The 16,414-nt window shown below is 35.3% G+C and overlaps 1 protein-coding gene across 3 annotated transcripts in view; it reads right to left on the reverse strand.

The window, feature by feature from the left end:
- TLN2 (talin 2) overlaps nucleotides 1–16,414 on the reverse strand; it is a 528,144-nt gene that overhangs the window by 417,836 nt on the left and 93,894 nt on the right. For all 3 annotated transcript variants that reach the window (XM_003755615.4, XM_023497706.2, XM_031955439.1), the window contains exon 2: nucleotides 8,008–8,114. The gene's annotated coding sequence lies outside the window, so the exon portion shown is untranslated. The remainder of the gene's footprint in view (nucleotides 1–8,007; nucleotides 8,115–16,414) is intronic.

The raw sequence follows: 16,414 nt of genomic DNA on the forward strand, positions 1-16,414 counted from the left end.
ACTGGATTTTTTTGTCCAACCTACTTGGTTCATTAATGGAGTAACTTAAAGAATTCCTACTATAAGATAAGGATTTACCAAACCAAAGAAAGAACTTCAGCAGAAAAAAAACACAAATTTGTTTTCATGTGGCAATTATTACAATAACAAAAGCTTCTTAATCATCTGAAATTTTTTGCAGCTATTATCTCATCCAAGCTAGCAACTTATACTTACTTTTCCCAGCCCAGCCACTGAATACAGAAGCAATATAAATGAGGAAAAAAAAGTCATAATAAATTATTATTATTATTAGACTGCCGAGTGCAGGCTAGGAAGCTGTTTCTCATTGTATTCTAATCTACCATTGCCACTGTCTGAAGGCTTAGATATTGCTGTGATAGGTACTTTAGGAATACTCAGGAACAAACAGAAGAACATCCCATTAAAATTGCATTTGTGTTTCTGTCTTCTTTGATGGGCTTCATTCTGTTGCCACAGAGGCAAAGATAATGTGCTATGCTCAAACAATGTCAGAACTCAAAACAGAGCTCTCTGCAGAGGTTAGCTTTTGTTTCCACAGCCAAGGAAGCACCATGAATATGGCTGTACCTCACTTTAGGAAAATCCACCATACAATAAACTCCAAAGTTATATAACAAGAAAAAATTGGAAGACTGCCTTGGGGATAAACCAAGGATTATTTCTACTATAAAGGATTGCTTTGTCTTATTTAAATGGCCAGTTTCCCAAAGGCATTTAAATTATTGTATTTCTGAATAGTTAATTTGCACACAACTTTTCAGCAATAACATTTATCATAAAAGAAAAAGTATTTCTTTCAAAATTAGAATAAAAATTCATAAAAATCACATGCACATATATATGTATATATACACATCTATATTACTGTGCTTGCTTTCAAAAGCGAAAATGAACCATTCCCATATGATTCTAATGCTTTTACCCTGCTTTTTTTTTCCAGTAGAAAGAAGAAGTGTTCTGCTGTGTCTATACTATCTTTCCTATTCCCCCTTGTCACCAGTGACAGGCTAGCTAAGGTGAGGAGTTCAGTATTTGCCCAAGGAATACAGCAAAGCTAACTGAACCAGAGAGGGAGCCCACACACATGCATATGTACATTCAGACAGATGTGAATACACACACAAAAAAAGTCTGCATAGGAGCTCAGATTCCAGACTCCAGATGTGAGGTAAAAGAATCAGTATACAAAAACTACATTAATCTTCAATTTTCTCAAAAAAAAAAATAAAACATAAATAATGTTAGGAATTATCTAAAGGATTATTACATATGTAAATATAGAAAAGAAGGAAAAGGATATAGGACTTTAGAAAGCAGAGTGAGAAAAACACATTCAACTGACTCCTTTATGCACCCTTTGTCTCTAAGTAGGAAAGTTATCTACCTTCCAGGTGATGAACTCTCCTTTGCTCCTCAAATAAAAAAATCTTCCATCACCATCATCATCACCACCACCACCACCTCACACTACATTAAGTGAGGTAGGTGACCTTGTACACTTCTCCTTCACTTAAATCCAATTCCCTTGCATATCAAGGCATCATCTCCCTGATGTCATGGTCCTCTTTGAGAACCAAGGACAAACAATAATTGCTTATGTAAGAACTCTGTTGAAAATTAAGTTTTTGATATTGGTTCTAAAGAACCACTGAAAAGTATAAAGGGATGAAACTCTTGAGTTGATGCACTGAGGTTGGACAACCGAGCACTTAAGGCTAACTACCAATTGGACAATATTCTATTACCATATGCTTGGAAAATGGCCCTCCCCACTATTCTGTGCTGGTCCACAGGTTTGGTGTATACAGAGAATTGTAGGAGGGACTAAGACAAGCCAGAGTCATTTTGGTGGTAGAAAAGAAGAAGGAAGGTCATAGAGATTCTGCATCCATCCAATTCACTCCTACCCCTAAAGACCAAGAATAAAGACCAAGGACTTTTGCTTATTCTGACTCTGGTTGATTCTAAGGTATCCAGGGAGTTAACTCAGTCTTCACAGAAAAGCACTTTCTCACTAATCATGGTAAGAAAGTGAGAGGACTATGATGATGAACACTGCATGATCTGAGACAGAGACACAGTCTCTGTTGGTTGTTATTACTTAAGTTTTTTTTCTTGGTGACAAGGGAAAGTTCTATAAAAGTGGGGGAAAAAAGATATCAGGAAATGGCCATGGCACAAAAAGCAAAAAGGATCAATAAAACTTTCTCTTAAAGAAGAGAATTAAGTTTCTGAAACAGGATAAATTAACACATCTCTCAAATTCCATTATCGTTAAGATCATCACATTTATTTAGACTCTTCAATTCCCATTTTTCTAATGTTTTGATATCAAATGTTCCTTATTCTTTCTCTTAGTAATGAAAGGTCAAATTATAAAGGATCACTGGGAAAGTCAAGTGCAAAACTCTGGGTAACTCGAAGTACTTTAGTTCTCAGTTTCATCAATTTAATTACTAAAGACCTCCTTTGCAATCAGCTCCCACACAGACCATCTTCCTCCTTGCAGTGAAATCACCACAACTGACTTCCAGATTTCTGAGTCATCTTCTCCATTACAAGTTCAGCTGGATGTTGAACTCAAGACAAAAAGACTGAGCAATGAGGAGACTTAAATTGCTCCATGTGGGTCACACCTTCCCACACCCATGACCACCCCCACCATCATCACTTTCTCTGATGTGAAAGTCTCTTCTATACAACTCTGCCTCAGTATAACACAGCTGCTCTGGGAAAAGACTCCTTGCCAAACCAAATCCACTATATTGTCAAAGCATTCCAGTTACACAGGGAGCGCTATTTCATTGGCTGCCACTGATCTCAAAAGGACTATTAAAGGCATTTTATCACTGAAATATTTCCATTAAAAAAAAAAAAAAATCTGGTAGGCCTACTGCCCTATGTTCCCTCACTAAAAAGACCTCTTTTCCTCTAAGACCCCTGATTTCTGTCAAAGTTGTCTGGTATAGAATCCAGATCTCCTGATGCTGGAGTGGCAAAGAATATCCAGATGTACACGCCCAAGAGGGCATATGTATGAAATCACAGAAAAGGGAGCCAAAGGGAGCCATAGACCATGGGGGGATAGTCTCAGACCAAATGGACCACATGAATTATAACTTTTTGATAGAATTTTCTCAATTCTTTAAAGACTGAAGTCCCTGGGCAAATCATCAGCAAAGACAAGTACAAAGATAGAGAGAATATTTTTAAAAAGTAAATCCAAGAGTCACCACTGGAAAAAATTAAAACCTAACCCTGAGGTCTAACCTAGGCATGTGGAAACAGGAATCTGCCAAATAGGCAGCTAGCTGAAATTCAGAAGGAAAAGCCCTATTTGGGGTGGCAAGGTTAGGGCAAAACAGAATGCACAGTGCATTTTATTAGCCTTTCATCATCTTGTCACTGCACACTCTAGTTAAACATGGAATATACAAGTGCCTGCCAAATGACAATAGGAAATCTGACCCTTGCTGAAATTTGCTTCCAGCACATTTTCAAAAACACAATGGATGACTTCAAAAGATGGGGTATAGTCACTTGTGAGGCTGTAAAAGGCCAGAAAAGACAGAGCATGGCTCATCACACAGCAAATCAGGACCCAGGTGGCTCTCTTCCAACAAGAACATCAGGAAAACTAGCTGATTAAGAGGTCAAGTTCGAAGCAGTTTGACAAGCATCAGCTGCAAGTCATACACTCAAGAATTTTCTGTCCTACTCCATGGATCATGGTGCATAAAGAACTGTCCTTTTCAGATTTAAGATGACCAGGAAAATTTGATTGCTTTTGGGCACTTTTGTTAAGAATATAAAGAAACAAGAGTCATGATCCCTGCCTTAAGGTCAGTCATCAGTTAACAAGCATTTATAGAATATTTACCATATTCTAAGTACTGGGGATAAATAGAAAAGAAGAGAACATCCAGCTCTTGTTCTAGAAGCTCACATTCTAAAGATAGAGAAATGTGTAAATAACTAGAAACAAAAGATATACAGAAGCAAAGGAGTAATCTGAAAGGGGAAGCCTCAGAAGCTGGGGAGACTGAGAAGTCTCCTGTGAAAGGTGAAACGTGAAGAAACCTAGGAAAAGTAAGAGTCAATAGTGGGGAGATAGAGAATTTCCGGAAGGCAGGTAGATGGAGGATCTTCTTTGTGGAATGGAAAGCAGGCCAATGTTTTGAACCGTAGAGTGCATGGAAGGAGAGCTAGGTGTAAGATGACAGGAAAGGTAAGAAGGGGCCACGTTACAAAAAGGATTTTGTATTTGACTCTGGCAGTGGCAGGAAAGCCATTGGAGCCATTCAGCTGGAGGGTGAAATGGTCAGATCTATGCAGAAAAAAAAAAAAAATCACCATGGCAGCTAAAGGACAATGTGGTAAGATACTTAACAGCAAGACCAAGAAGAAGGCTCTGGTATTATTTTCAGGAAAAAGGAGAAGAGAATCTGAACCAGAACTGTGGCTCCATGAAGGAAGCAAAGGGGGGAATATTAAAAAAGAAAAATTGTAGCGAAGGTAAAAATAATAAGATCTGGAAATGGGTTAGATGGATGGGATGAGCAAGAATAAGGAATCAAGCGTGATACTGAGGTTGGCAAGTACTGGGAAGATGGTATTATGCTCAACAGTAATAAAGTTTACAAACAAGAAAAATTTGAGGAGAACAACCATTCATTTCATTTTGGGTATATTGAATTTAAGATATCTATAGAATACCTAGCAGCTTACAGCTGAAGGAGACAGATAAAAAAGATATTAAATGATAAGAGAAGAATCAAATGTCAAACTATAATCTCAGATGCAAGTGCATAGGAATTTAAAAAGATAAAGATTCTAGTCAACATTGACTAGAATGGTAAAGGGAACCTTCATGGAAGGGGTGGGACAATACCTAGGTCTTCGAATCTAAAATCACAAGATGAAAATGTTAGTGTTGCAAAAGACCTTTGAGATTCTATAATACAAAATGCTCATTTTACTGATGGGTTAATTTAAGGTAAATTAAAATCCCAGATTCAATACACCCATATGTATAAGCACTGGGAGGAAAAAGTCATCTCCCAGAACTACCCCCCAAAAAAATTGCTGCATAATATTTTTTAAAAAATATAAGCACAAAAGAATCAAACAGTGAAAGGATGCCCATCAACTGGAGAATGATTGAATAAGCATAGCATATATTTGTGATGGAATACTATTACCCTATAAGCAGAATAGTTTCAGAAAAATTCAGAAAGTCTTATATGAACAGATACAAAGTGAAATAAGAACGAGGAAAACAATATACATAGTAATGGCAATATTGTAACAATAATCAACTACAACAATATAAATGAAAAGAATAACTGCCACAAAACATCAAAAATCAATTTAGCAAAATTATGAATAACAAGCTTTATCTCAAAAAAAAAGATATGAAAAGACCACTCTTCACTCCTTTGCAAAAATCAAATGTTTTGTTGAACATTTTTTTAACTTATTTGCTAAAAGGAATGACTTTAAGAAGGGGGAAGGAAAAGAATATATGGGATTATCTTTTGAACTGACAATTTTTTTTTAAAGATCACAAAAAAATGTTAAAATGAGTGTTAAATAAATGAAGATCACAGTTCTCAATTAAAAAACAGCAACATTTTTAAAAGTTTGCTTCCTATTATTATGAACCCTTAATGATTCCATAATTCTACTCCAAATGCTTATAGTTACAAGAAAATTAGTTGTTAGCAACTGATGCTTATCCATTACAACTTTAAAAAAATGCAGGAGTTATATGAGCAAAAAAAGGAAAAGGCAACTTACTCCAATAGAAATAGAAGATCACAAAGTCCCAGACTCAGGAATAAGCATAATTTCTGCAGGACTATGGGACAGTCAACCCTACTGGTGACCAAAAATAGTTAATAGCCCTAAGAGATAACATTTTCAAATATAAGGATGAAGGTCAGCCTTTTTTAAAAGCCCTTTTATATACAATCAACCTGGTTAATTCTTGAACAACTCCATGAGGCAAAGTATTAGCTCAATTTTATAGATAGAAATGGTGTGGCTATCATCATCATCACTGTCACTAGGCTATTCCCACAACATAAATTATGGGCAGGCTCAGGTTACAATATAGCCCCACTTCATTCCTGGGTCTGTGGCTAGCCACATTTCTGCAAAATTAGTATAGCAAGGTCTTATCCTAGGGCATTATTTTTATTTAGCAATTATAGCACATTGGTACCTTGTACTGAAAAAGCAAAATAGTATAATAAGGACTAGCTAGTAGTGAACAAGTGCTTTGAAAATCAAACCTGAACTCAACGCCTTATTGTGCAAGGAGGCATTCCAACATTACACAGAAGACATAGGGCAGAAAGGAAAAAGCCATGATTCACTACTCTTCAATAAGAAAATGTGAGACATTCAGTCCAAGGACATCAATATTTGGACACTGAAAAGCCAGCAGTGACCAGCAGCAACTAATCAGTTGTACCATTTAGTTTTACAGTTTGCAAGTGGTTTGGCGTTCCACAGAGCTTTGTGGTAATGCAAAATCCAGGCTAAGGAGCCAAAATAGTTAACACAAAAAAACATAAAAGAACGAAAACTTCATTTCCTATTTTTCTTTACCACAGGTAGACTGGCTCTGAAAACAGAAATCATTTATGAGTTGCCTTTAACTTAGAAATGCACTCTTAATCAAACCAGGTAGAAAATTATTCCAGATATTTCTTTTTTACTTCTTCCCTAAACCCAAAGGATCACAACATGTCATTACAAGGCAGACTCAAAACATAAAAAACATGATCACTAAAGAGATCATGAGGAACAAACACATTTTGCCCTCCAAGTAAATTGCCTAGAGTGAGGTTAGGGATTGGGAAGGTGGAATACAAAGAAACTAGTTTATATATTTCCTATTTGTCATGTTTCCTTCTACCTCCCTTAATCAAGGTTCTTCAGACTATCTAAGTAAAGAAAATCTATTAGGGATAAAGTGCTTTCAAACTTCCACTATTAAGGTGGAAATTGGTGAACCACTACACAAAGGAAGGACAAGAATAGGAATTAAGACAAGAGGAAATAGCACAAGCAATCAGCAATCTCAGCTGTAGTACTGACAACCCTCTCGTTTCTATTCAAGTCCTTAATCCTGTATGATAGGGAAGCAATTTTATTTATCATGAAGGTTCAGGTAAATACTAAATGCCATGTCTCACTGAATTGTGTTGCCTTAACTATAACTTAACCATTACAAGTTTTTATTCTATCAACTTCTCCCACTATTAATTGCATTTGTTCACTTCAAAGCTTAAGGAAAATACACTCTTTAACATCTTATTCTGGGATCTATTTCAGTTCACCTTGAGTATTTCTTGACACGTTTCTAAAATGCTGGACTACAACATAATTAAACTAGGGCATCATTATTCACTGTGAAATAATTCTTCCCTTTCTTTGTGGGATTCTTCTAAATGCATTAGTTGTTCAAGTCGTTTCAGTCATATCTGACTCTTTTGAGAACCTATTTGGGTTTTTTTGGCAAAGACATTAGTGTTTTGCCATTTCCTTCTCCAGCTCATTTTACAGATGAGGGAACTAAAGCAAACAGGGTTAAGTGGCTTGCCCAGGGTCACACTGCTAGTAAGTATCTGAGATCACATCTGAATTCTGATCTGGTCTGCTCTGGTGTTCTAGCCACTATACTACCTATCTGCTCCATAAATGTAGTAAGAATGCTCACTAATGTGAGATTTATGAAAATTGAATTTACTAATATCTCTTGCATAAAGAATTCTTTTTTTCTAGTTTTCCCTCTTCTACATCCTCATTTGGTAGGTTTTCACCAAAGAGATCAAAAAAGTACTAGCAAAAGTGAAGGAATCATTTCATTGACATTAAGGACCATCATATATTAGAAATGTCATAACCATGAAAATCTTTAGAATAAGGTAGATAAGTTCTTCTGTCCATCTAGAAAATATATGTGCTACTTACACAGTTTTCAACCAATTATTCCAGAAATCTGTTGAAGGATGAAAAACCAGGTATTTAATCCAAGAGCCAGAAGCAACCAAATCCAGATGTTGTCTTGCTGGGGAATCCTATTAGAAGAGAAATAAATGAATTATTTGAATTCAAACATCAAGATTAATGAATGAAATAATGCTCTGAAAACACTGCACTTAAGTAAGTCTGCTTTTAAAGGGAGAAGGAAAATCCTATGTGAGATAAAAGTGCTTGGAGGTACAGTGCTAAGAAATGGCTGATTAAGAACTGGATGGGAATTTAAAAATTCATCCCCAAAATAGTACAGATGACAAAACTGAATGAGTTAAGTGATATGCTTATAGTCACAAAGCTAGTTAGTAGCAGAGTAAACATTAGAAAACATGTTTTTTTGGACTTACAAGAATAAATTTATAGACTCAAATTCATAGACTATTAAGATGAAAGAAATGAAAGACAACAATAAAAACTTTTAAAATGAAGAATTTTAGAGTGTAAACCTGAAATTATAAGATGCATCTGTGAGGTGAAAAAGAAAACTCTTTAACATGTAAAAGTTGACAGTCATAGGCATAGGGACCAAATCCTTAAAGTGTTACAGATTCATAAAAAAAAAAAGGGGGAGACCCTCTTTGTAAGATAAACCTATTTCTAAAGACAGTGACTGCTCAGACTTCAACAAAAGTTTGCTTGGCCAAGGAGATTTCCCTGAGATATTTCTGAAACATCACAAGATGTTTAGAGGAAACTAGAAACACAAAATGCTAATTCCCTAGTATTCTAATTGTTGTTTCTAATGATGGACTTTTCAAAACTTAAATCTAATAATTACATGTCTAATCCAAAACTAACCAAAGGATTTTTGGTCCTTTTCTGCTCTGAATATAACAACAGTTTTGAAAATGAACTGAAAACTTTCATTTTAATGTAATTTGCACCAAACCTGATTACTTGCTTCCTGCAGAAAAGTGGGTGGACCTTCAGAGTCACATACCAGGGATAAGTTCTCAATAATTAAGTGGTCAAATTTGAATATGATGATTAAGATTTTTTAAAATGTCTTTTTTTTCTATTTCCCAGGAATTAGTTTTATCATTGTCAGAGCTAGCCTTTTCTGTATATAATTTATGCATTTCTTCCCAAAGAACCAAATATGTATTCTGAGATGCAGCCTTAGGGTTCCCTCCATTGTTTACCCAGTTCTCTTTGCATGAAATGGAATTGAGGCAATGAGGTAATTTGTTTTGAAACTACAGCAACCACTCTTATTTTCTTCTTCTTCTTTTTTTACTACTTCAATTCTCCTGGGATCAGAGAAAATGCACAGCACGCCACACTCACCCTCCACAGTGATCCAATTCAATGGTGTACATTTCCTATTGTTCTGCTATTCCCCTGTAAAATGAATTCTTACTAACATAGGATCATGGGTTCATGGATTTAAAGGTGGAAGGAACATTAGAGGCTACTGAGTCTAACTCCTTAACTTCATAATCAGTGAACAAGTATTTATTAAGCACATAATTAAGAACCACCAGATCATGTCATGACCTAATTGTGTGTATCTGACATCCTGAATGTTTGATGGAACTGGGCTTGAGAAAAATTAAAAATTTACTGAATTTGAGCATCCTATCTTCATTTCTGAGCCTCTCTTCTACATCCTAGTATAACTTTCTCCCATTTTGTTATGATTTTCTCTAGTTTCATATTCCTAAGTATCCCATACCTCCAAATAATTGATCCTCAGCCAATACCCAATTAAAAAATCTATTTCCCCTAGGAGACAGAGTTCTTTTTACTAGACATTAAAAGACAAGCTAACTATTTAAAACAATTCATACTAAAGTATTACTAGATGACTAAAATCCCTAGTAGTAATCCTGGAATCACATTTTTTTTTTTTTAAATTTAATAGCCTTTTATTTACAGGATATATACATGGGTAACTTTACAGCATTAACAATTGCCAAACCTCTTGTTCCAATTTTTCACCTCTTACCCCCCCCCCCCCTCCCCTAGATGGCAGGATGACCAGTAGATGTTAAATATATTAAAATATAAATTAGATACACAATAAGTATACATGACCAAAACGTTATTTTGCTGTACAAAAAGAATCAGACTCTGAAATATTGTACAATTAGCTTGTGAAGGAAATCAAAAATGCAGGTGTGCATAAATATAGGGATTGGGAATTCAATGTAATGGTTTTTAGTCATCTCCCAGAGTTCTTTTTCTGGGCATAGCTAGTTCAGTTCATTACTGCTCCATTAGAAATGATTTGGTTGATCTCGTTGCTGAGGATGGCCTGGTCCATCAGAACTGGTCATCATATAGTATTGTTGTTGAAGTATATAATGATCTCCTGGTCCTGCTCATTTCACTCAGCATCAGTTCGTGTAAGTCTCTCCAGGCCTTTCTGAAATCATCCTGTTGGTCATTTCTTACAGAACAGTAATATTCCATAATATTCATATACCACAATTTATTCAGCCATTCTCCAACTGATGGACATCCATTCAGTTTCCAGTTTCTAGCCACTACAAAAAGGGCTGCCACAAACATTCGTGCACATACAGGTCCCTTTCCCTTCTTTATAATCTCTTTGGGATATAATCCCAGTAGTAACACTGCTGGATCAAAGGGTATGCACAGTTTGATAACTTTTTGAGCATAGTTCCAAACTACTCTCCAAAATGGTTGGATTCGTTCACAACTCCACCAACAATGCATCAATGTCCCAGTTTTCCCGCATCCCCTCCAACAATCATCATTATTTTTTCCTGTCATCTTAGCCAATCTGACAGGTGTGTAGTGGTATCTTAGAGTTGTCTTAATTTGCATTTCTCTGATTAATAATGACTTGGAGCATCTTTTCATATGACTAGAAATAGCTGGAATCACATTTCTAAAGAAGGTTAAAGAAATACAGGTCAATCTTTAGTAGCATGTAAGAAAGACTAAGAATATTAAAAAATAATTATGATCATATAGACTCATTTTCCAAAATTTGTTGCTTATGTAATTTATTATTATCTGCTCACAAAAATTGGAAAGAACGTATGTCCAAAAAAGTTTCTCTACAATATCACACTTAGTAAGAGCTGGTTGAGGAAAAAGCAACATACAAAGTAGAAATGACCTGAGACAAATAGAGTTGAATCTGGTCTCCCACTTTATAATTGTGTGATATTTTGACAAACCTATTTGGACTTCAGTTTCTTCATCATACATTGCAGGGGAGGTGAGGAGGGGAAGTCTTTTCCAATGTTATTGAATTTTCAGTTTCAAATTCTCTCCCTGTCCCTCCCCTTGCCTCTAAGAAAGCAAGAAAAACAAAGGCAATTACAAATATAAATAGTCAGGTCAAACAAACTCTGGAGGAAGAAGAGGAACAAAAAACTGGAGGTGAATAGCATGTTCCATCATGAGTTCTTTGGAATTGTGGTTGGTCATTGTGTAGACAGAGTTGCCAGTCCTTTCAGAGTTGATTGTCTTTACAAAATTATTGTTGTATACATTGTTCTCCCAGTTCTGCTTTACTTTATACCAGTTTATACAAGTCTTCCTGAGTTTTGTTTTGTTTTGTTTTTTAAACCAGCCTCTTTATTATTTCCTACAGCACAAAATTATTACATTCCATTCATATACCATAATTTGTTTAGCCATTACCCAATAAATGGACACTCCCTATGTTTCCAAGTCATGGCTATCATAAAAAAAAAAGCTACTATAAATGTTTTTGTGTATGTGGGTCCTTTTCCTTTTTCTTTTGCTCTCTCTGGGATACAAATGTTTTGGGATTTGGATCTAATAGCAGTTCTGCTGAGTGTGCACATTTTATTAGCTTTTTTGGGCATACTTCCAAATTGCTTTCTGGAATAGTTAGATCAGTTCACAGCTTCACCAACTGTGCATTAATATACCTATTTTCCCACAGCCTCTACAACATGTCATTTTCTTTTTATTGTTAACTTAGTCAATATTAGGCTATCAGGATCATACCTCAGAATTGTTTTAATTTATGCTTCTCTAATTATGAGTGATTTTTTAAAAAAAATAGCTATAGACTGAATTTCTTAATCTGAAAACTGTATTCATATTCTTTCACTATTAATTAGAGAATAGCTCTTTTTATTATATTAACTCAGTTCCTTATATATCTTAGAAATGAAATTTTTATCAAAAGAAATTGCCTGCAAATATTTTCCCCAATTTCCCATTTCTTTTCTAATTTTCTACATTGTTTATATAAAATCCTTTTTTAATTATATGTAATCAAAATTATCGATAAAATGAGAGTAGGAATATTAATATAACTTTTATGATCACAGGATTTTCAGGATGAAATTATATAGAATAAACAGAATACTTATTAAAGATAGCACATAATATTCCTATTATTGCTATAGTGGTTGATGTTTGTCTTTCCTTTTAGAAGAGGGCCATGACATCAGGAAGGCAATGCTATGGCTTGCAAGTCAATTGGATTTAATGAGAGAGGACTGTGCAAAAACACTAGCTTTACTTTCTCCTCCAGAGTCATTTGGGTCCAGTGGCAAGATATAGAAATCAAGACAACTAGAGGTGGCCCTGCAGGCAATGAGAGACATTGACCTTTATAATCAAAGGTCTTTCTCAGTTCTCAGCAATAACCATTCAATGATTAAGACTATAGAGGATATGAATACTAGGGAATATTATTGTTCAGTCAGAAATGACCAGTAGGAGGATCTCACAAAGGCCTGGAGAGAACTACATGAACTGATGCTGAGTGAAACAAGCAGGGCCAGGAGATCATTATATACTTCAACAACAACACTATATAATCATCAATTCTGATGGACCCGGCCATCCTCAGCAACGAGATGAACCAAACCAGTTCCAATGGAGCATTAATAAACTGAACCAGCTACACCCAGCGAAAGAACTCTGGGAAATAACTAAGAACCATTATATTGAATTCCCAATCCCTATATTCTTGCCTGCCTGCATTTTGGATTTCCTTTACAGGCTAACTGTACAATATTTCAGAGTCGGATTCTTTTTGTTCAGCAAAATAATGTTTTGGTCATGTATACTTATGGTGTATCTAATTTATACTTTAATATATTTAACATGTATTGATCATTCTACCATCTAGGGGAGGGAGGAGGGGGAAGGAGGGGAAAAGATGGAACAAAACATTTGGCAATTGTCAAAGCTGTAAATTACCCATACACATAACTTGTAAATAAAAAGCTATGAAGAAAAAAAAAAGACTATGGAGGAAATGAGGCAAAGAATGGCCTCTTTTATCTAGTTAAAAGAAAAGAGAAACAATCTGCGGGGAGAAGCCCCTCAAGTTTTCCAGTCAAAACAAAAATACTCTAAAAGTATGTAGATGATCATACTTTGTTACACTTACTACTGCTTGCCCATACTACTTCAATAACTTCCAAACTGCATTCAAGTATTTCAGGCTCTCTGCACCCCCAATACAATCATCCTTCATGTAGCTATCAAGTCTGATTATGTTAGTGACTGAAGATTTATGAACAAAAGACTGTCTGTTGCTCCTAGGACAAAATAAAAACTCTTCAGGTTGACATTTAAATTCCTTGACAATGTCTTTCATCTACCTCTATATTATTATTGCACATTGCTCCTTGTCATACATTCTGTGTTTCCAGAGTTAAGTATTTTTGCTATTAACCACATTTGGCATCCACTCCCTACTTCCATGACTTTGCACAAACCATTCAGATATTTAGAATCTGAATTCATCTATGTATAAAGGGCTCTACTATTCTTTTCTTAATTACCATTTATGAACCTATGCAATTTAAAAAAAAAAAAAAAAAAAACAGATAGTCTGGGCACATCACTTAACCCCAGTTTGCCTCTGTCTCCTTAACTGAAAAATGCTGGTAATAATAACATCCACCTCAAAGGAAACAGGAATGCTTATTTCCTTCACCTCCCTCTCTATTCATTTTATTAACCAACTTATATAAGGAATCACGGGAGGGGCTGAGATCTACCTGGATAGTTCTCTCCTACCAGAAACGTATCTTCTCCTCACCTCTATCTCTTAGATTCCTTACCTTGTTTCAAGACTCAGTTTAGCAATCTCCTACCAGTTTTTAGTGGCAATATTACCTCCTCCAATTATCATTCATTTACTTAGATGTTTATATCTTATATTGCCCTCACCAATGAATATAACTTCCTTGAAGGCAGAGACAGATAATATTCCCTTTGTCCTCAATATTTAATGCAAAACCCAGTAGACTTAATAAATGCTTGTCAGATTAGATTGAATGATTGAATTAGTACAAGAATGAACAAATATCTGATCCTATTTTTGGTCAGCAAATGTGGTAAACTAAGAGAAGGGGGACTGGTTTAGAAGAAAGAGAGAACTAATAATAAGAGGTCATTGGATAAAAGCAAGGAATTCAACATCCTAAACTATCTTTTCTAGAGATAAGAGAAGAATAAAGAAACTCCTCCACTACTGGAATATATCAGTCTAATAGATTATAAACTCATTGAGAACAGGAACTAATGTCTTATTCATCATTGTTCATAAAGCCCCTAGAAGTAATTGGACACTGTGTTATATTCCACTTAATAAATAATTATTTATTGAAACAATCTCATCATGGCAGACTCTTCCTTTATTCAAGCATTCTGGTCCTAGGTCCAATACTTTTTCCTCTACCCTGCCATACCAAGAAATGGTGTCCTTGATTGGGATTCACAGAAGTATATTATCCTTGTTCATGTTATACCTTTTCCTATGTATTTGTATATATCTTGCTTTTCCTACTAGACTTCTAAATTCCTAGAAGTAGAGCCAACGCCTTACATTTTATGTCACAATGCCAAGTATGACAGATACTCTATAGAAATAGTATGGTATAAATGAAAAAACATGCAATTTGAAATTAGAAGAACAGAGTTTGAATCACAATACTGTAATTTTATTAAGTATGAGATACTGGGCAAGTCTTCTCATAGCCTCAGGTTCCACTTCTGTACAATAACTGATTTTTGTCTTAGAGGACAATGAATTTAAAATGTTAAATAAATGTAGGTTATTTACTATCAATACCACATAGAGGGTATAGAGCAGGAACTATGTTCAGGAAGAGACTTCAAAGACGAATAAGGACAAATAATACAATCAGGGAACTGAATAATTGGAAGATAAGATGAGCTTATCACATGAAAAGAGCAAAGAAAGACAGAGGGACAAGCAGAATATTCCAAAGTTATCTTTGGATTGATTTTGTTTTGTTTTGATTTGGGATAAGAGTAGGATTATTTTACATTGAGATGACAGTGTTGCTCGCTCCATGCTTTTATTTCAAACACTCAGCAATAATTTCTGGAAATGAAATCATTATCAAATAAAACCAGCTCTGTATCAGAAGAATCTGTGCCTCTGGGTATAAAATCAGAAAGCAAGGACTGCTGTAGTCTCCCAATCTGTCACTTCAGCATAAATGTGGAGTATTGTTACTACAGAAGCTCCACCAAGAATACATTACTTGTGTCTTAAGACAATCCATATTTCCAGAAGTCGGGGTTCTCTGAGGAGAAATGACTGAGAAATGTTTCCTTTGTTCACAGATTCAAAGGCAGTTGCTGCTAGGAGTGGTTCTATTATTTATTTCTCCTATCAGAGGGTTTCAATGAAAGCATCTAATTTGTCTTAAATTTCTCTAACTCTGAAGTCTTCACCAGCTGGATTCTCTTTCCCCTGAGCATCTTCACTTATGTTTCTGCTGTCTGCTCAAAGTCTTCCAAAACCTCATTGACATTATTGTCCATCCACCATACTTTAGTGCTGATAAGCTGATGCGGAAAGTTATTGGCCATGGTCAACAGTATACAGTGGATGCACCAAAACAGAAAAACATTGTGCTCCAATTCAGAGTATCTTTGTAATGTCCACAGGAAACAATTTTTTTTTTTTTTTTTTTTTTTTTTTACCATATCTGCGTATACACTGCTGTGCTGAATTTTTGGGAGGACATAGACAAGAATCACACAAAATAGAAAGAAATGGATGGACAATGGTCTGTATCATTGGAAGGAACTCCCAAGTAAATAAGATCACAAATCTGTTTCAATATTTATTATGAATGTCACTATTACACAATCTCTATTGATTAACCGACTTAGGCCATCAGTCCTACAGATAAAATTATCAAGTTTTCAGCAAAAAATGTTTAAATATTATCATGCCAAAAGAAACGAAGAATTCAGAGAAACTTGGAAAGACTTGAATGGACTGATACAAGTAAGAGAGAACAATGAAAGCCATTTACACAATGACTACAATGATAGAAGATAAAACACTGAAAAACAGAACTCTGATCAGTGCAATGACCAACAATGA

This window comes from Sarcophilus harrisii, chromosome 2 (genome assembly GCF_902635505.1).
Source record: "Sarcophilus harrisii chromosome 2, mSarHar1.11, whole genome shotgun sequence".
In the NCBI taxonomy this organism is placed as follows: domain Eukaryota; kingdom Metazoa; phylum Chordata; class Mammalia; order Dasyuromorphia; family Dasyuridae; genus Sarcophilus; species Sarcophilus harrisii.